This window comes from Thermobia domestica, chromosome 18 (assembly GCF_964235325.1).
Source record: "Thermobia domestica chromosome 18, izTheDome1.hap1.1, whole genome shotgun sequence".
In the NCBI taxonomy this organism is placed as follows: domain Eukaryota; kingdom Metazoa; phylum Arthropoda; class Insecta; order Zygentoma; family Lepismatidae; genus Thermobia; species Thermobia domestica.
Genome location: NC_137471.1, coordinates 21,905,683 through 21,928,477, shown reverse-complemented (window position 1 = coordinate 21,928,477; position 22,795 = coordinate 21,905,683). Strand labels below are relative to the sequence as shown.

Here is a 22,795-nt window from a genome sequence, read left to right as displayed (position 1 = left end):
TGTCTAAATGATAACATAAATCACTCAAACCAAACTTTAGTGCTTCGAAACACTTTAGAGCTGATACAATTAGATCGGTACAAGCTTTCTGTTTTATCTTTATTCCTATAACTGTTCCTCTAATTCTTTCTCTTGTTAGTAAATAAAATTCTCATTGTTCTTTTGTGAGCTATAGAAAATGTATTTAAATAATAATTGTCACTTTTTAAAAGTGATTCCAATTGTTATTTTGAGTTTATATATATAGTGGTTCAGGGTGGTTGTAAAGGCAGTACCTATTCGTAATAATGAATATTTCCATTGAATACATTATTAGAATTTACCATTTGGTTATTAAGTTACATTTCCCCGAATTTTCCATACACTTCTGGAATCTTTTAGGAACAAAATCCACTGTTCTTCTTAGAATCTCAACTGGAACATTTGCAAACACTTCACGGATATTTTGTTCAAGACTGTTAATATCCCTTGGTTTTAACGTGTACACTTGTTCCTTAGTCCAACCCCAAAGGAAGAAGTCGCATGGTATTAGATCAGGGCTGCGTGTAGGCCATTCTGTCGATCCCAGACGCACCACCGACCTCCAAACTTCATACCTGACGTTGGTCTTAGCTCTGTGTTCTACACTGTATACAGCAGCCATTTTGCGGTTTTCATTGGATCAACTACTGAAATCATAAATGGTAAACCTCACATTAGTAAACAGTGTCATACGCCAGCTAGAACTGGTCCTAGTTTTTAGGATAATCTAAATGAAAAATAGGTATTGAATTTAGAACCAGCCTATGAAGAAGAAGAAGAAAGAAATTTGCATTACAGGAAGAAAAACAAAAACTTGGAAAACAGAGGCTCTAGAATTCATTTCGTTTGTCTGATACAACTGTGCTGAAGCAAGGAAATCCTCAGGAGCACCTCTCAAACGTCGTCGGTGTTGTTTTGAAACACCCTGTATAAAAGTGATCGAAAATAAACAGTATTAGAGAGCACTTCAGTAATAATAAAACGTGACTGACTGACGGGATATATTATTATTTTTTCTTACTTTAACTCAGCGTAGCAGGTAATTGACGCTAGTGTAATTATAAATTAGTTAGCAGTTCTGTCAAAGGATAGTATTGTAAGGCGAACCGTCGGATGGTACCTTTAAGAAGACTCAGGCTGACTTCTTTAACCTTCTTTTTCCCATAGTTGTTGTTTACTTGTTAATGATTCCAGTCTAAACTTATATGACTGTATTTAGAAGATTGTTGAATACATAAATACTCTTGAATTAAGGAGCAGTGAACTCTAGTTCAGAAAGACAGAAATTAGGATGATGATTTCAATATGTTGGACACATATCCTCCAAACCTTTAAACCTTATTAAATCCGCCGTAGCTCTCCATTAGTCATAGTAGGCTGAAATATTCGCTGTTCCATCATTCTGCCTTTAAAATGTCTTAGACAGTCTGGTGTGCATATGGCAAAAATCGTAGCATGTATAAATAAATAAATACAGTAGTGTAAAGATATATGGAGCAACACAAGACATTAGAATGAAGATTCCCTTGGCCTGAATTCAAGGCGCCACTCATGCTGTGAGAATGATTACTGTATATATCCATCCACACTTACATTGACACACTGTTTTCTCAGTCTGTGAGAATTTTATGTTGCTCTTTCCGAGAATAGTGAGTGTAAAAGGCTATTAATTAAAAAAAAAAAAAAAATGCCATGCGGTGGTTTGTATTTTTCCCAAAAGTCGAATGGTATATCTTCCTATTTCTCTTGGTTTTTGGACCAGGCTCTTTACTAAAGGAATAATACTTCTCTACGTGTGGTCGTAGGACTTTTTGAGGTTCGTGAAACTAGTTAAAAAATGATTGGTTGTTGATTTTGACTACTTTAACGCCTCGTTAAGCACTGAGCCTGTATGAGACATGAATTTACACCTTAACGTGGAATCCGAACCACTTGAGGTCTCACCGGATATCGAACTTGGCTCTCTAGCACCGAAAGCGAGTACACTAAAACCATATAGCTGCGAGAAGTCTTGGCTCGAGAATGAGTAGTACAGAAGAGAAACAATCAAAGTCCATAAACTGAACGTTTTCAGGAGAACTAAACCAAATTTTGAACCACAAAATATTATGCAAAAACTTTCAATAAAATGAAGTCCTAGTTGGGATACCCGTTTCGTTAACATTTTCAAGTCAGTTGACACATTTTCCCTAATGATTACTAAAACGATACGTACATTCCCTGCTTCACTAAATTAAATAATTGCGAGATTCCTTCGTTGTAAATCTTTTATTTCCCATGAGTTCTGCTGTATTTTATAACAATGTCGTGTGTCTCTATAATAATTATAATTATGATTTTTTTTTTTTTTTTAAATATTCGGGCTAGTGCTAATTTTAACCTTCCGATGGTAACAAGGGTTATACGTAACCCCAGCGAAAATATTTTTTTTCTGTATGTACCTAGCACCACTGCACTTAAGTTTCAGTCTTTGTGTATTCCTGGAAAAATTCAAAGCGTAGTTCGCGGTGCTAAAGTGTTCGCGGTGGAATTCGATTTGTCTACCGAGAAATAGAGCTGTTGGGGTGGTGCGTCACCCCTGTTACCATTCGTGTTAGTGAAGTTTTGAAGCGTAATATTAATATTTTTCTTGTATAGTGGCTAGTATCAAGGTGTCTGCTCCACATTTTAAGGACTGTTTCGTCTATGTTAGACGAAGAGGCTGAGGTTAAGTGTTGATGATATTTCTAGTGAGGAAGAGGATAATAATGAAGTGTAATCGGATTCATAGTCTGAAATAGAGACAGAAGCTCCAGATTGTGACATCGAGGAAGAGTGAGATAATATACTAAAAGGTAGACAACCCCTTTGGTCCACTGTGCCTCCAAAACGTTCAAGGATCGTTGTCCGTAATAATATGGAGATTCTTCGTGCTTACTGCCAATATCAAAGAAATTTGGGTATTGACAAGAACGTTGACAATAATGATCCTTCTCAGAAATTGTCCAAGCAAACAAGATGTGGAATCTGTCGTCGTACAAGGGACTAAAGGGTGAAAACAACATGTTGCAAGTGCTACTTACCTACATGTAGTGAGAACCGAAGAGAAATTTGCATCCACTGTGTGTAATGACTTACGTGATACCGAAAAACCATTGCAGTCAATGATGCTGTACTTCAATATTAAAGTGTATTTTAAAAACACGCTTGTATTATAAATTACAGTTATATAAACGTTAACATTGTAAGCTTAGATTATATATAAAAGTTATTTTACATTGTAAGTGGGAATGCTTAAAATGTGGTGTCATTTTGTACAGTTCTGGCGTTGGGGTTATGTGTAACCCCATGTTACCTGACTAGTTTGTTCAATTTATGTTACTATCGGAAGGTTAAGCACCGTTGTGTTACAAATTTATTATTTTTATGGTCGGAGAATTTTAAAGGTTATGAACTTCAAGTATTTGAGAATAAGATCCTAAGACGACTATTCGGACCCAAGAGAAATGAGAATAGTGAATAGCAGAAACTTTATACGAGGAACTACATAATTTATATTGTTTACCAAACGTTGTTACTTACGGTCATTAAATCTAGGAGTCGCAGGTGTGCAGGTTATGTAACCAACATGGAAGATAGTAGGAACACTTCCAAAATTTTAACTGGAAACCCAATCGGAAAAAAGACCTAGTCGCAGATGAGAGAATAATTTTAAGATGGAATTCGCAGAAATAGGAATACAAAGTAGAAACTGGATCCAGTTGGTTAAGGATAGAAGTCAATGGAGAGCTTTTGTGAACGCGGCATTGAACTTCTGGGTTTCATAGGCCATAGAGTTAGTTATGAACTTCTGCCATATTAACATTTAGAAGGGGAAAAACTTGTAAACTTAGTATTTCTTTATTGTTAAACGAGCTTTTCTACACTTATAAAATAAGGAAACTACTTCTTATGCTTACTTCCAATATTCTAAATATCCATATAAGGTAAACGCGCCTGAATTCGACAGGCACCCGAATTCGACATACCAGTGCTTAAATGTTTTGAAATAAGCGTAAGATGTCATCCCTGCGATCGTGAATAGAAGTGGCAACATTATGAGAGTGTCTTTTCTCGTGTCAAAAATGCGGTTACAGTAGATGAGTCATACGCATGGAGAAAAGAAATACATTGTTGTGTGTGTGATACACTCTTCGAGAAAAACATATAATCCTAAGAAAATCATAAGACGGCAGGTAATTTTCGTAAGACTTTTATTAAAGCTAGGTTCGCTTCAAGCAAATAGTGGTACTTTAATGTTGTAAAGGAGTTTCAATCAGTGCGTTTTGTTTTCTTCTGTGAGGACAAAGGTTGTGATGTAACATGAACGGGGGGTTGTCGAAAACACGAGCTTTTATTTGTAACGTGAACCGGATTTCGACAAGGTTGTCGAATTCATACTCAGTAGTGCAAATATAATTTTAACTGAATATCTAAACGTACAAGTATGTTCAAAGTATTTCATAAAGCTATTTGTTGCATAATTCTCCGATAGTTGTAACCTCAGTTCGATATGGGATGTCGAAATCAGGTTCCTGCATGTCGAATTGAGGATCATCGAAGTAACTACTCAGTTCAGAAAATTTAAGTTGTGGTTTTTTGCCCGTCTAATAATTTCTGCATAATAATAAAACAATATTTGAAGCTGAGAAGAGATTACTACTAATAATAATGCAGACTTAATGTTTTACATGGATATAATTGAAGGTGTCGAATTCAGATACCGCAACTGTCGAAACCAGGTGAAGTGTGTCGAATTCGGGTTTCATTGGCGAGTTCCAGTTTTATAAAAAATTTTAACATTAGCATTTGAGCCTTGAAGTGACTTTTAGTATTAGTAGAGACTGTACATTTCAAGGAAAAAAATGGGCCAACACCGACCAATATTATGGCCATAATAGGCAATTGATTTTGAAAGAGGTCCTTAACCTGTCGAAATCCGGCGCGTTTACCTTACTATGATTTAAGAACTTAGTTGAAATTATGAACTGAAATCTTTAAATTTTAACATCGTATGCTTGTTCCCTGTAGTCTAAAGAATACGACTGATTACTGAAATTGAATGTTTATGATATACTAGATTATTGGAATAATTCTCGCTGTTTTCTACAACAAAAACTCACGTTAATTTCAAAAGTATAGTATGTTATATTTTATTGAAAGTAGTATCCTTCCAATGCTGCAACCTTTTGGGTAACATCATGGATTCTGCGATAAAAATAAATGCAGGTTCTTCCGAAGCCATCCTTATCGATCTATTTTTTGATCTTCATTCAAAAGATTTTTAACTGTTGTTTAGAAAGGTCATGTTGCATGAACAGAAACATATGTTAATCTGAAGGAGCGACATATGGTGAATAGTATGGAGTGCGCATCCTATCGAAGTATCAAATTTCAAGGCCTTTCCACGGGAAATCCAGACGGAAACTCTTTACACGAAAGGCGTCCGCTAGCCACTAGACCAGTATCTTTTACTGCTCCTCACGTAGTCCGGCGGAGCTTGCCGTAACACATCACCATCAACAGTCCGGCCGCTGTAGTCGCCGTTTGATGGTTGCCAACCAATTCCGATGTCATCGACGATTTATATCGAAAAAGGCCAGCCACGACTTTTCCGCAGGAACATCTGTCTATCTTACCTCGATTACTCCTAATGTGTTTGAACAACCTTGGGGGAAGGTCATGGCTGGCCTTTTTCAATATAAATCATGGATAATATTAACTCTGGTTATTACCTTAAAAAAAAAAAAACTTCGAAATGTAGCATTTTTATTAATAGAGTATTGTGAGTATATCCACATTGGTAGCATTAACTTGAGATATATTTTTAATTACTTATATTATTAATGTTTGTTAAATGAACCCACTTAAGAGCCTGACATGCTAAAAATAATACAAAATTTACCATTTTTCGTTTGCTTGTTTTTCATAAGTGAAAGGAGATAATGAAATGCAACTTGTCACAATCATAGATAATGTTATTCTACAACAGAAAATGTGAACCTAAAGAATTTTCAATGTTGCCATCCATAGAAATTACAATGTTGCCAGAATAACATTTCTCCCAAAATCTAAGTTAAGACAACAACTAGAGGAAGGAACTCAACTGCACTTGATTACGTACCATGTTGTCTTGGAATCGTGTCACAGGATACCTAAACAACATGATACGTAATCAAATGCAGTTGAGTTCGTTCCTCTAGTTGCTGCCTTAACTTAGATTTTGGGGGAAATGTTATTCTGGCAACACTGTAATTTCTATGGATGGCAACATTGAAAATTCTTTAGGTTCACATTTTCTGTTGTAGAATAACATTATATGATTGTGGTAACTTGCATTTCATTAGCTCCTTTCACTTATGAAAAATAAGTGAAAGAAAAATGATAAATTTTGTATTACTTTTAGTACCGTATGTCAATCTCTTAATAAAGTAGAGTGAGTTTCAATATCAGTTACTGCTCAATAAGTGGCATGGTTCTTGTATCAGCATCAGTTTTAAAGTTTAGAAAGAAATTAGTTTTCCTCCATTTTCTGAAAAAAAAATACGCTTTTTTTAGTCACGCAGGCCGGTAGCCAGCCCATAAATGTAGAGAGGGCTTGGTAGAAGCTAGGGGGGCCCAATCCAACCATATTATACAGGGTGGCCCAAAAGTAGGTATACACCCTTGCATTGATCAAGTATAACATTCTAGCTTATAGGTTTATTTGCGTCGACTGTTCCGAGCTTAAGGTATAAGACATTAAGAACAAATAGTAAAGAAACTAAGTCTACGTGATGGATAACGATAAGAAATGATATAAAAAGTAATGAGTTGATCAGTACGGAACTGTATACCTACTTTTGGACCACCCTGTTGTTCACTTACAAGCCTACCGTGAAAATTTTAGGGCAGCCAGCAAAAATTTAGGGGAGCCAGAAAAATTTAGGGGAGCCCGGCCCCCCTAGATCCCCTTGGATACGGGCCTGCAGTCACGCACATAATTTGTTTAGCTCGGTAATGTCTTTTTATTGGAAAATATCTCATCTTTCGACAATCCTCTCCCCGCGTTAAGTGTTAGTAATATTGAATTAAATAATAAAAAAAAATAATAAAGAACATTACGAGGCTAAACAAACACAATGGAAAATTGCTGAGTCAACTGTATGAGTAGCTGCCATTAAATATTTGATAACAGAGTGATAAAACGTTTTTCAAATAACTTTATTCATTCCAGTTTATCTGAAATATGCTTGTTTATACAACAACTTTTAGAGAAACGAGTGAATTGCTTTTATTCTTCAAGTACGTACGGCAATGTTTCCATAGCCACCTGGCAGACTCGATATCATAGTTTTCAAGGTTTAAATAGCGCGGATATGTGGGAGAAATCTCTAACAGTCATAGGACAATTTTGTCCTTCAGTAGCGGATAGAGGTCTTGCACGGGCCGGAATTTTTAGCCCAGTTCCGACCCGTGAATTTCTAATGTGAAGCCCGACCCTAGTCCGAAATGTTTTATTCCTTAGGCCGAGCTCGACCCGAGCCCGTGTAATAATGAGCCCGAAATAAGCCCGAATTACATAAACTTAATAATTAACGCAAAATTGTATTTTTATTTACAGCAATTAGAGATTTAATTTTGCAGTTGTGCTTTAAAAGTTGCTCCAGAAAGAACTGTCCGATAAGTATCATTGTACAGTATATTTACAAAATTAGTCCCGAAAAGGCCCGAGAAATATCATTGTATATTTAAAAGATTACGGCCTGAGCCCGAAGTGATCTATGGTTTGTATGCCGGAGTCCGGCCCGCGGGCTCGTTCCGAGCCCGTGCAGACCTCTAGTAGCGGGTAGCGTAGTCGTTATGACACCTGTTGACTTCATGGTTGGGGTTCGATCCCCATTTTCTCGTTCTACCCTCTGTCCTATACAGTTCAGTGAGTTACCCCTCTGTAAAATGGGTGTATTGGAAAACCAAGGTGGGTAACTGGGATATTATGTGAAGAACGATATTAGTGGATATGACACAAGATAAAAGCAGATGGAGAACAGTGATCCAAAAAGTCGACTCCAGCCAACTGAAGAAAAGGTTTAGAAGAAAGAAACTATGGAAAAACAGATTTGAATCATAGGACCGACTTAAGGTTTATTTGGTGCTACGGACTTCTTCAATGAGAACAAAACAAAATCATTGTCTAATGGATTGCATCCTACGAATTAGGCAACCCAAAAGGCCCAAGTACATTGCGGGTTGTATATACATAAGGGAATAACTATGTTATGTCCCTTTAGGTGCTTCATTTATCCCCCCGCCCTGAAAAATCAAAGACACTGGATCACGTACGAGTTTACCCGAACTCATCCAATCGGGATCAAACTTGACACGATCATAGACCTTGACTTGCTATATAAATAGTAAGATTCGGAATTAGATTCTGAACTTTCTGCGTCTGTGGCCATGTTAGCCCGTCACATATGAAGGATGACGTCCCTCGGCGATTCCACTATCCGGGAAACTGAAAGGGAGGAAAGGAATGGGGAAGGAAGGAAGTAGTCTGGGATCATTATGTTAGGTTCTATCCCGGCATTTGCCTGTTATGTAATGAGGAAAATCTTACTCAGGATGGCTGGCTTCAACAAGCTTTTACACTTTTTCGGTCGAGGGTACCCCCTGTGAATCGAACCTCGGACCGTTCTCACCCAGGCGGCGCGGGGCCGCTAAGTTGTAGGGGATCAAATTTTGCGTGATATTTTCGAAAACAAAAACCAATACACCGAGGTCACTCGATCAGGATAAAACTTGTCATTAGGGATGGGCACGAGTCGAGCTGAAACTCGACTCGACTGGAATTCGAGTCGAGTTTCGAGCCGAGTCAAAGGTAGTTTTCTCGAGTGGAGTTCCGAGTCGAGTTGCTGTTTTTGAGATCGAGTTTCGAGTCGAGTCGAGTTTGATACATGGCTCGCTCGTTTAGCTCGTTTTAGCTCGTTTTGAAATCATGGTCTGATTAAAATGGAAAGCGAAAGCCATGAGAAATGTGAGCCGTAATGTAGAATACATTTAGTGTTGCTCACGAGAGGGGACACTGCTTGCATCTCATCTCATGTGTCGATAACGAAACCACAATAGATTTTTTTAAGTCGAGTTTCGAGCCGAGTTCTCGAATCTAGTTCAAAGGTGTCTGTTTCGAGTCAAGTCGAGTTTCAAAGAAAACTTGCTCGAACTCGCTCGTGCCCATCCCTACTTGTCATGGTGTTAGATCTTAATTTATTATATAAGACTGAGATAAGTTATGTTGTACAGGCTTTCGATTTGTGTGTTATGGCTGTAAAAATTTGTGCCATATATTCGAAAACAAAAACCCATACAGGAAACTCATCCCATCGGAATCAAACTTGGCATCGTGGTAAACCTTGATCTGTTATATTAGCGTGTGAAATAGCAGGCTTTGGGTTTCCAAATTATGCACAATCAAAATTTCTAAACGAATTCATTGAACATAATAATTTCCATTTAAATACCAATTCAACGTTCGTATTGGAGAGAAAAATAAAATTTAAGTAATGATTAATGTTTTGTACAAGTAAATTGTATTTCATTTGTTTTAAGATATTTTATGATAGTTCTTTTTCATAATATGTTTCGAGTGTTCACGTCCAGCAAAAAGACTGCCTCAAATAACTGGGAGTCATTGTACTGAAAGAAGTTTATGGTTCGATACCAGGCCATGTAAACTGAGAAAAAAGTATGTGGCGTACGTACATTACATACGTAAATCCTGTAGTTTCCGTATAACTGAAAATGTATGTTTTATACGTACTTTCCGTATTAAATGATCCATCTATATGTACTTTCCGTATGAAAGAAAGGTAGACGGTAAGGATATCACATACAGATGAATGTATATAATATATAGTTGACGTATGTAACAAACGTATACGTATGTAATATACGGAAAATTGTTAGATGTTAGACATTCTGCAGCGGAATGATGTAACATCTAAGCGGAAAAGTGCGTAGCATATGGATAATGTATGCTCCGTACAGATTTCCGTAATAAACATAAGGATTTCGTATATTTGTAGTATATACCGCTGTCCGCATAACGGCTTCTTCTCAGTGTAAGTTTGTGATGTACAAAGTCACGTCCATGAGCTTTTTCAAAGTCTTTCTGTTTCCTCTCACATTGCCATTTCATCAATCCCTTTCATATCATTTTCATGAATCACCCATCTACTTTACCCTACAGATGACATAGGCGTGGGACGTAAAACTTAGATTTCATCTTCAATGTAGTGAACATATAGTATACTATTTAACTAAAATGTCATGTCGCCTTCGAGGATTGTAATTCCGTGACAACAACAGATAAATTTCTGTTCCCAAAATATCTGTGTTGTAAAACGGAAGATAAAAGACACAGATTTTTTTTTTCAAAAGTACCTCTCAGTAAACTATAGTTATCATGGATTAGAAATTGATGGATTAGCAACAAGTTTCTTATCGTGAGTTTTTAGTGTTATTGTTTTGTTTTTCGAAGCTAAGATAAGAATAATGTCTTTTATGTGAGTGTGTGTGCATGTGTGTTAAGATCGTAAGTTTTATTATTATTATTATTATTGTCACGTAGAACGTAAACGGCTGGATATAATATTGTGTAAGAGGCAGTGTCATACGCAATAGCAAAATATTATGAAAAGATAAGTATTTACGATATTAAGATATACATGCAGTGGGTCTCAAAAGCCCCCTGACATAGGGTAACTCTGTTATTATCAGAGTTACAACAAAATGTAACAGAGGAAGCCGTCTCCAAATATGATGTTTGCAATCTAAAGTGAATGATTTTTTTTTTTTTTTTAATCGAACGAGCCGTTTGGGCTGTACACTCTTTATGCGCCTAATGTTAAATGAACATGCAACGTTGCCATTTACCTGAACCCACAACATAAGTGAATGAAGCTACTGTCTTTACACTAACGTGTAGATGGGCAGCCCCCATTTCAGACATTCCCCCATTCACTATACTCTTACAAAATGTATCCAGGTCCAGGTAAATGGCAACGCTGCATTTTCATTTAACGTTGGGCACATAAAGGGTGTACAGCCGAAACGGCTCGTCCGATTTAAAAAAAAAAAAAAAAAAACCTTCACTTTAGATTGAAAACATCATATTTGGAGACGATTTTCCCCTCTTACATTTTGTTGTAACTCTGATAATAACAGTTATCCTATGTCAGAGGACTTTTGAGACACCTTGTAAATATATACGAAAAATCATGCTTCTTCTTAAAAAAATGAGATTGAGTGCATGAATTGCATTCCCCCTTAATGAAATTTTGCGTATGCCATTGACAAGAGGTCTCGATAAATTCATCATCATCTCTGGAATGACACTGGATTTGTATACAATCACAATTAAATAACGAGACTGATTTTATTACAAAGAAGACAAACAATACTATAGATATACCACATTGCCTTGATCCCTAATCTTCCGTTGCAAGCGCTGCTATCGGCGGAAGGAATTCCACTCGCTTTCTCTCGCTTAGCAACAGCTGAACCCTTATTGGCTCAACGCGTGGGTGGGTAAGCTTTAGTTCGCATTTTTGCCACGTCTCAAGACATTTTGGCAGCACAATAGCAACAAATTATTGTATGCCATCGGAGTGTGTAACATTCATTTACAAACTGGCAACATTGCACCGCTGTACGCTTAACATCAACATTAAGAGGGAGGCACGGTGGCTCAGTAGTAGAACGCTTGTCTCTGGTGCGTGGGGTGTCTGGTTCAACCCCCAGTCAAGTAAGTGTATGGTGGACAACATTGTGTTCGTGTGTTTACTCGAGGCACTCCTGTTTTCTCCCACATAGTTATTCTACCAATTCTTCCATCATCGTTCACCTGCAGGGATGCGCATGAGACAAGATTTGAGACTGTCTTCTCTCGAAAATGTGCTGTAAAAGTGATGTCTCGACTCGAAAAATGTATATTTTTTTTATATATATATTGGAAGAGCCATGTCTCGACTCGAATTTTGTCAGGAAAATCTTGTCTCGACTTGTCTCGTGCGCATCCTTATTCACCATCCGCCTGAATCATCCGCCTCTCTAAGCCTATAGCACATAACTTTGGGAAAATAAAATGAAAACTTGATTTCATTTCTTTCTTTCTTTCTTTCTTTCTTTCTTTCTTCTTTTTTTTCAAATATAGAGTAGTCATAGCATAATGGGAACTATGCCGCCGTATTAAGAGGCCTCATCCTGGCGAAATTAAAATACCGCTAATTTTACAGTAATTATGTGATATCTTCAAATAGATAAAAGATAATTGAAATGTGGAACAAGAGTGCCCTAGACAATATTATTTTACGTGAGGTACCGTTATCACAAGTCACCTAGTGGCTTTCCGTTTTCAGCTGTTTAGAAACGCGAAAATAAATGCCGATTTATCAAAATGGCTCGAAATCGAAAGCAGATAAGTGAGTTGTGATAACGGTTTCTTATGTAAAATAATATTGTCTAGGGCGCTCTTGTTCCATATTTCGATTATCTTTTATCTATTTGATGATATCACATAATTACTGTAAAATTAGCGGTATTTTAATTTCGCCGGGATTAAGACTCTTAAGTCTGCAGTAGGAGACTGTTGATATATCACCTCTCCATCAATGAACGTGGTTCCTAATTTTTGTCTCTCTACATCCTGGTCAAAATTTGTTTTGATCCATCGAGTAGTTTCAGTGATTTATTTGTCTCCCTGAACCGGACAGAGGAATACACATACAGTTAATATACAGGATGTTAACAAAAATGTGTCACAATATTTTGGGAATAGATTCCTCACATCAAAATAAGAAAGAAAAAGTTGCTGGTATGGACCTGTGGTCGGAAGTAGGGATGACCAGAACCGGTTCCTGGTGGAACCAGTTTTCGAGTCTGAACGGATCCGGTTCTAGAAGATCCGGGTTCCGGAACCGGTTTTTCGGATCCAGGTCTGGAACCGGTTCTTCGGATCCATGTATGAAACCGGTTCCCAAGATTCGGTTCTGGAACCTGATGTCCGAGAACCGGTTCCGTTGGAACCGAAACTTTGTGACCATCCCTACGCTAAACCCGAGCTGCTGGCAGGCTGTGAACAGTATGCTAAATGAAATGGAAGCGACAGATAGGCGCCCAGGCGGCGGCCGCTTGTCTCATTTGGCTAAATAAACTCATTGGCTAAACAGGCAAACTGGCCAACTCATTTGGCTCAACACCCACTGGTGGACCAAATTTTTTTTTCTGGGGGCACAAGCGGGTCTGGGCGGGGAAGGCACAAGCGCATGGTCCTCTTTGCATTATTTTTGAAGGTGAACTTTGTGCCTCCTTTATGGGTCTTTGGGGGCTTTCGGATCCAGATCTGGAACCGGTTCCTAAGATCCGGTTCTGGACCCGGGTTTTCAGATCCAGATCTGGAACCGGTTCCTAAGATCCGGTTCTGGAACCGGGTTTTCGGATCTAGGTCCGGAACCGGTTCTGAAAACCGAATCTCCGAGAACCGGAACTTTGTGGCCGTCCCTAGTCGGAAGTGCATAATTTCGTAGTTATAAGGATGGCGAAAACGTCAAAAAAGTAACTTTAAACAAGGTCCATAGTTCCACTAATATATAGGACCGATCCTAGTCGGCTGAAGACATCACTGGGGAACCAGTATGTGACTTATCCAAATATCCATCTTTCAGAACCTCTGGAACTTGAACAATCATTTTTAGAGAGGCTGTTTGGGAATATTTGATCACTCTCTACCTACCTCTCTAAAAATTGGTGTTCAAGTACTGGAGCATTCTTAAACATGGATATTTGGATAGTTCACATACCAATTCTTCAGTGATGTCTTGACCCGACTCCGATAGGTCCCATAGTAGTGGAGCTATGAATCTTTAAAGTTCACTTATTTTACGTTTTCGGCACACTAAAACTCCGAAACTATTCACTTTTGAGCACAGGTCCACATGAAGGTTTTTTTCTTCTTATTTTGATGTGAGAAATCCATTCTCATAATATAGTGACACATTTTTTAACACCCTGTATACAAATGAGGGAGCCGCTCGCATAATTTAAAACTCACAAATTGTTACTAAGTAATCTGGTAATACTCATTTTCAAGATCTATCATATAATGCAAAAAAATTGAGTCCTTCGAATTTATATCACGTCATGAACTTCACACCAGTTTTTCTAGTTTAGACTAGGGATGACCATTTCCGGAAAAAAGAGTTTTCCGGTGTCCAGAAATCACATTTTCCGTTTTTGCGGAAAATTTTCCGTCTTCCGTTTTTCCGGAAAATTTTCCGTCTTCCTTTTTCCGGAAAATTTTCCGTCTTCCGATTTTCCGTTTCCGTTTTTACGTAAAATTTTCCGTCTTCCGCTTTTAAGGAAAATTTTCCGTCCCGTTTTTCCGGAAAATTTTCCGTCTTCCGATTTTCCGGAAAATTTTCCGTCTTCCGTTTTCAATTTTCCGGTTTCCGGAAAAAGTATTTTCCTTTTCCGGAAAATGTGGCCATCCCTAGTTTAGACTATACGAAAAGGTCTGGAAATGATTTTATAGTATTTCGTAGATAATACTATCAGACTATGATCATGCTTTTCTTTATCGTCCTTGAATTGTATTTTCCCCATAACTCTTTGTTTAGTCTATAATCTATCTTGAACACGAGGTGTGTTCAAAAAGTATCGGACCTTAATTTTTCCCGCGTAAATTAATGAAGCGCGGAACACTTTCTTCAGTGTGGATGTAGAGGGGACACTCATGCGCAGTCGTGAATTTTTTTTCCGCCCGCAGAATGCATCAGTCGCTGGCAGTCAGCCAACGAGTGAAGACGTGTTGTGAGCGGTTCTCGGATTTGAGTTTTATTTATTTATTTATTTATTTATTTATTTTTGGGAAAATGACAGTAAAACTTGAGCACCGATATAGCATCAAATTTTGCTAAAAGCTTGGCGATACGCAACGGAAACCATTCAATCTGATCAATACATTCAATTTTGAACGAGAATTTGGGCATGAGGAGAATGTCTGCGAAATTGGATTCAGGTTTTCATCGCCAAACACAACATTCCTGTGTATCATCAGGCTCCCTATTCACCCGATATGGCTCTGTGTAATTTTTGGTTATTTCTGAAGCTGAAAATGCCATTAAAAGGTACACGATTTGAGTCAAGAAAAGACATCATGCCGAATGCGACGGCATTATTGCTCACCATTCCAAAAACTGCGTTTCAGAAGTGTTTCCGACAATGGTGGGAGCGCTGAGAGCAGGGATGCCCGAAGAAAATTTTCTAGAGGGAGGGCTAGCTCCATGATTGCTATATTAGTATGGTATTTTTGGTATTTAATACATGTGGTTTGCTATATTAGTATACATTTTCTTGAGCTAGGAGGGCGACCTCCTGTCCCCAATTCGGGTGCCCATAGCTGGGAGAAATGTGCGCATCATCAAGGAGGCTGCTATGAAGGGGATTAGTGTTTCGGATTTCCAAATCAATAAATGTAGTTTTTCCAACCAAAGGTTTGACACTTTTTTGAGCATACCTTGTAGGAGAGAGGAAGGGAATGGTGATCAGCCCACTTTGCCCATTTGCATGACCCGAGGAGAAGTCAGACTAGTGCTGCCATCTGCCTCTTGTAGCAAGGTTTCTTGTGTATTGACGAGAGAAGACTGAAGTCTACAGCGTGCTGAAACTTGTTTTTGTTGATTTTCTTATAAGGATCTGCATATTTCAACTTACGATGCGTACAATTTTAAGTCGTAAGATCTTGAAGTTACTAAGATTCATAACAAGTTATATTTACGTCTAATGCACGACACATAGTTATATTTCAAATAAACTACGTTTTACAGTATAACCAGCTCAATTTTCAAAATGGCGCAATGTTGGGGATGCCGATCAACGTGATCGGTTTACCATCATGGTGATCTCCATTTCTAACAAACATTTGGAATACTTCTCCAGCCAAAAATTATAAAAGAGGCTGGACCTAAGATAGGTAATACGCCTACTTGAGTCAAACACTGAAACTTTGGTATCGGTGTAACCTTTGTGAATCGTGGGTGCATGTTGATTGTACTCTTGTGGACGCACCACATGGATATATCTGTGACATGTCTTTGAAAAAAAAACGTTAATAAAACATTCAGTTGACGTTTCTCAGTCTTTCGAAGGCGTAGTGTAGAAAAAAAAAACTTGAACTGCCTATGAAATTGTGTGTGTTTATTAAGCTTGTACTGTGATCGCCATTACCAGCATGTGATGGGAATGGCGACCAAAGTAGCAATTTGAGTTTTTTCCATCGTGTTCGCGAACTGGAAAAATGATCCTCTTTTTATTTTACACACTTATTGTAGAAGGATTGGAGTACGTATTTACAAATTTGTTTAAATATATTTTGCAAATGAAACTAAGTAAAAACCCATTTTTCTTAGATGATCGCCATTGCCCACCTCTCCCCTATATAAAAGAGTAGAAATGACTAATTCATCATTGTCCAGGTCATACTATAGTTACGAATGTGAAATTTGGACAGAAAATTAATTTTGTCGCGAAAGCAAGGGATAAATTAGGGATTTTTGGAAATACTTATCCTAAGGTGGGAAAAGGTGCTTCAAAATTTTTCGCAAGAATAGTGTATCTCACGAATTCCTGAAGTTAGGATCATAAAACTAGCGTACAAACTTTTCGTTAAAATCAAGGGAATGCGTGTTTCAGCGTTTTTCGAAAACTTCGTTCTTATAGGGAGAAAAGAAGGATCATTTTTATAATATCCAAATTTCCCTTTATTTATTTCGAAAATACCGAAATTAAGGATTTGCTTAAGCTGGAGTTTGCAAATTCAGTGCATAATCTTTTATTAGAAATAAGGAAATACATGTTTCAGCGTTTTTCGAAAATGTTGTTCTTAAGGGGGGGCCACTTTCACAATATTCAAATTCCTTGTATTTATTGGGAAAGTGTCCAGTGCCAGTAAAATTCAATATACTAGTTTTTAATGAAAATTAAAAGAATATATGTTTCAACATTTTCAAAAATTCCGTTTCTAAGGGAGGAAATGCGTGGATGGAGGGTGGCATATCTGCAAGGTTTAGATTTCCCTTTATTTATTCCGAAAGTGCTTATGTGAAGATTCATTTAAGTTAAAGATACGACATTCCATACATATATACATGTGTTTTAAATTCTTAGATACATGACCCTCTTACTGCAGAAAGTAAACATGTCCAATATTTACACATTTCCTTTTGCGTGGTGATAATGATGTGTAATTGTAATAGGTCAATGGATCGTGTAGCACCGAAATGACACTTGTCCGCTCAATGACAACGGGCATCTCGACGCCTTTGATTTTCCGAGTTGTGGTGGAAGTATCGTAAAGATATTTTATTCAGTTTTTTGCCTCTCCTGCAAACGTTACGAAATGTGGACATGTTTGCGTTCTGCAGTAAGCGGTTTACATATAAAAAACATAATTTAATCGGTTTACCAAACATTGTTGGGGTCATCAAGTCTAGGAGGATCAGGTGAGCAGGTGAGTAACCAGAATGGAAGAAAGTACGAACGGCAGGTTAATATCAAGATAGATGTCGCAGAAATAGGAATTCAAAGTAGGGACTGGATCATGTTGGCTAAGAACAGAAGTCAATCCAAAGCTTTTGTGAATGTGACACTGAATAAAATAGTTAGATACATATAAAAAGACAGACGTTTGTCCATTTTCGAAAATCCGTTTCTAACGGGTAAAGGGCTTTCTTTTTCATTTCAGATGATAATAGCATGGGAAAGTATAACAGTTGTAGCCAGGGACGTCATTTATTGGAGCAAGAGGGGGCAATTGCCTACCCGAAGAGTTTGAGAAACACATATACTTTAATCGATTGTCTTCTAATATACTAGTACAAAACGTGAGTCTTATGTCGGTGGTGCTCCTGCCCCCTCAAGCGAAATCTGAAATGACGCCTCTGGTTATAGCATACATCCAGTATTACCAAAGGGAATTTCCTCCTCATCCTCCTTGTAGTTCGCACAGTGTCCACGAAGCGTCAAGATCATGTTTACACAACGACTGTAGTAACAATAATATAACTCGTGATATCAATATATTTACGGAATAGGTTACATTTTGTTGCTAGTTAACATGGAACATTGACAGGTTTTACAACTGATTTAAACATTTCTATTGTTTTATGCATTATAAACATATGGTGAATTAATATTTTACTTGTAGTTACAAATGACTACTTTATTGATAAAAGCAAAAACAAAAAAGTTTGACTAGAGCGGGAATCGAACCCGAGACCCGTGGCATGTGAGTCGTAGATGCTTCTCACTCTGCCACGCTATCACTTGATGACTTTATAAGTCGTATCATATATGCGGCGAGTCGGAAACTTTAAGGTGCTTTTGCTAGGCTATTTCTGGCTATTGCGTTCTCCCACTTTGTAATATTAACACTTTAAATGTGCACTAGTACCTCGCGAAAGACGGACCTGAAGTTCATTTACCAAAGTCTGCTTTCTCCTTGCAATTTCTATAATACTCTTCCTGTGCAAAATACGAACATTTTTGCTAATTATTTGCTAAAATTTTAACATGGGAGAACACGGAATTTGAGAAATAATGTAGACTTACAAACTATGCGAATTGAAGAGTAAAACCGGTGGTAGTAGATCCATACTTCAGGTTGCCATAGGAGGATAAATAGAGAGATGAAACCTGTTTTTTGGACGCTGAATCCATTTGAAAGCCAGTTTCTCGCCATCTTTTGCAGATATTACTTAATAGGAATCAACATTGAAACGTGAAGTCGAATTACTTTTAACTTCTTCGCAAGATGTGTCCAATCCAATTGGCGTTTCTACGAAGGACGCTGGCTAAAGGCGTTCTCTTCTCTCCTATCTGTTTTAAAACATCTTTGTTTGTTACTCTCTCTGTCCATTTTATCTTCTCCATCTTTCTCCAACACCATATCATCACCAACTTCCGTAATGTTCAAGTCTCTAAACCTTACAGTCCAATACTCCATATATAGCACTTGGCCAACTTCTTCCTTAGTCAGAATAATATATATATATATATATATATATATATATATATATATATATATATATATATATATGTGTGTGTGTGTGTGTGTGTGTGTGTGTGTGTGTGTGGCAGATTCATGTCCTGATATATGCTTCTTACTTTAAATTAAAACTCTTTAAACTAAAGGCTAAAAACTCTGGAATTTCGTATGCCAATCCAATATAAGTTATAGTTTTTAAAGTGCAACAACGTCAATTTATTGATTACATGTTTCAAGTCTATATGTTAAACAAAAATTTACAATACATTCTTTATAGTGTTACAAAGTAAGGACACTAGAGATGAGTATCTTAAGGAGTTCATGTAGAGCCAGAATTATGATGTAACACATTTCGATTGGATACAAAGTTACAAGAAATTGAAAGTTACAAGAAAAGAACAAATCTTAAAAGCCACAATTTTAAGTATGTTACTCCATCATGAACAACGAATGGGAGGGAAAGTACACTCGCACTCAGAAAGGCCTAAACACAGCGCCGTAACTTAGATTTTTTCTGGGAGACAAGCATTAATACGCGTATTTAGGACCCCTAGAAAAAGTTATTTTTCTAATTGTTGGACCCCTCTTTCCATCTTTCTCTTACTTCTTATGAGCCCCTAGAGCCTGTGGGCCCTTCCGCACGACAAGGTCTGCGGGGCTGTTAGTTGCGCTCCTGGTCCATTCCATACATGACAAATTAATTAAGGGGACAATATTGACAAATCTCAAAGCCATACGAATAAATATTATTACTAGGGCCCCTCATAGTAGACTTGTTTTTTTTTACTGAAATGGGCCCACGACTCATTTTTGTTTTATTTACCTTTTGTGCGCTGTTTTGTTTATGTAAGGTAGTGGACCTGTTTGATGCTTCATTTGTAATTTCACGTTAGTATCATATAGTGATGAGCAAATGCAAGACCAAGACCAAGACCCGGGTGGTCTTGGTCTTGGTCTTGGTCTTGCACATGCGGTCTTGGTCTTGGTCTTGCACTGGAACCCTCGGTCTTGGTCTTGGTCTTGGTCTTGCACACCTAGTCTTGGTCTTGGTCTTGGTCTTGCACACCCAGTCTTGGTCTTGCTTGCAAGAGTCTTGCAAGTTTTGCTTTTAAGAAATCTATGATTTTCATAAGTAAATTTTACTCTGGATATAAGGAATAATAAATCCTACATTGCGTCAATAGTGAGGGAAATACAATGTATGTTTCTAAATGTAATATATTTTACCTTCGTGTAAGTGTGATGATACTGTATAACATAGGCGATGACCTTTACTTTTTTTTTTTTCAATGGGTGATCACGCTTCACTACTTAGAAGATAAATCACAACATTTCGTAATATTTTTATGTTTTAACAGATACAATACTCCACTGGTTCCCAAACTGGGGAGGCTAGCCCTGACAGTGAGACGCACGAAAGAAAACCAAGACGGCACAGATTACTGAAATACCATAAATTGCAAAATTATTTTTACACTCTAAAGGTGTCAGATTTTTTTCTTTCCAACCACGATTAGCTCATCTTTGTATTAAACAAACTCCCAATTAAATATTGAAATTTTGTTTTACTGATTCTAATATGTACTGTATGGGGCAGAAACAAGGACATTACCGGTACGCAAAAACGATGAAACAGTTAGACTTTCGAAATGTGGGCATGGAGTAAAAAGGAGAGAATCAGCTGGGTTGAACGGAAAACGAATGCGAAAGTTTTAGAAATAGTAGCAGTAGGGGAGAAAAGAAGAATTTTAGATGTAATGAAGAGGAGGACATTGGCTGAGGAGGAACTGTATTATGAGTGACATGCTAGAGGGAGGGGGCGAAAGAGATTGTAGTTGAATAAAGATATTAAGACAGAAAATTGCTACGTTAAGACGAAGAGACTAGCTGAGGACCACATCATTGAACCTTCTCAGCTGCAGCAAGTGACCTGCCAATAATGGCAGAATAGCTATTATTATGACGATGATGGTATGTTTTGCAATATTGACCAAAATAGAGAGAAAAAAATAAAATAATAATAATAATTAAACCTCTTAATATTTTCGAATATGAAATGAAATTAAATTTGTGAGCTTTACGTCCCACGATTATGCCAGCTAGGCTAAAGGAGACGGTGATAATGAAAAATGAATGAAAATGGTGGAAAGAAGAAAGTGGGAGGAAACGGGAGAACCCCGAGGAAACCCACGCACACACCCAAACCCACGTTTGTCTACCACAAAGTTCACTTGGCGGGGGCTGGGATCGAACGCGGGACCCCAAACACCCGAGCTGAACGCTCTACTACTGAGCCACCGCGGCCCCAATATCTTAGAATAATTTGAGTGAAAACTGAAAATGACTCAACTGTCTATGTCTTTTGTGTAAACTCAATTTATGTAAATACTTTTGACCTACATTAGAAATACATAATAACGGCATCAAACTTCAAGTTATTTGAAATAAGTACGAAATCACTCTCAGTTGTAAATATAGATTATTTATTGCTGTATAATGTTATATCGTTAAATCCTAGATATGGCGTATACCTAAGGGGGCTATAAGTTATATTGATAAACAATTATTCAACGTATAAGCATCCACCTATGAAATCAAACTTGCGATCACATGCGCTAAGTTTTTGTCAATGTCATGAAAATGTTATTTCAATATTAATTTTATAAGTACACATTAAACATTTCCAACGGATGCTTGAACCTCAGAGCCAAGGCCACACCCATGTAGTCGGCATGTATGGTGTACGGAATTGCCGATGTTCAATACTACATTTCTTTAGTTTTGGAAGGAAGAACACCATTAATATGTTTTGAAATGAAATGAAGTATCTACTTTAACGTCCCACGCTTATTACACTGAGGCTAAAGGAAACAGTGATGATGAGAAATGGTGGAATGAAGAAAGTACGAGGAAACGGGAAAACCCACGCACAGGGTGTTTGTTCACCAAAGAAGCTCACATAGCGCAAGCTGCGATCGAAACAGGGCCCCATGCACCAGAGGTGCACGCTCTGCCACTGAGCTACCGTGTCCATAACATGCTCTAGTTTATTTTTGCTTATTCATTTCTTATGGACACAACTATTCTTCGTATGATTTCCCAAAATCCAATCATGGGCCGTCGTGAATGATCAAATGATGACCAAAGTAAATCAGACACTGAAGTTATTATAGCTTGTAACAATTCATAGAATTATGCTGTCGGTCGTCTCGTGAACAACCGATTCAAAAAACGACATACTGTAGCTATATGTTACAGGAGCAGATCGACTCACATGGATTGCATAAACTACTGGGAACAAATTCACTCCGGCGGTATTTTCACTGGAGCCAAGAAGTTCACGTGAAAGATATAATGATTTTTCCACTTCCTTTTTACATTCTATAAAAAATCAAGTAGTACCATACTTATGCAAGACTCTTGCGCAAGAGTCTTGGTCTTGGTCTTGGTCTTGCAGGTATGGTCTTGGTCTTGGTCTTGGTCTTGCAGGTATGGTCTTGGTCTTGGTCTTGCATCGGGATTCCTGGTCTTGGTCTTGGTCTTGGTCTTGGTCTTGCATGCAAGACTCTTGCAAAAACTGCAAGACCAAGACTCTTGCGCTCATCACTAGTATCATATATGGAGTAACACAATATTGTCTTAAAATGGGCCCCCTTGAACGGCAGGGAGCTTCCTTGG

The 22,795-nt window shown here is 37.8% G+C and overlaps 1 protein-coding gene across 5 annotated transcripts in view; it reads left to right on the top strand.

Annotated features, from left to right (window-relative positions):
• Positions 1 to 22,795, top strand: part of LOC145675877 (chitooligosaccharidolytic beta-N-acetylglucosaminidase-like) — a 193,871-nt gene that overhangs the window by 97,952 nt on the left and 73,124 nt on the right. The gene's annotated exons all lie outside the window — the stretch shown is intronic.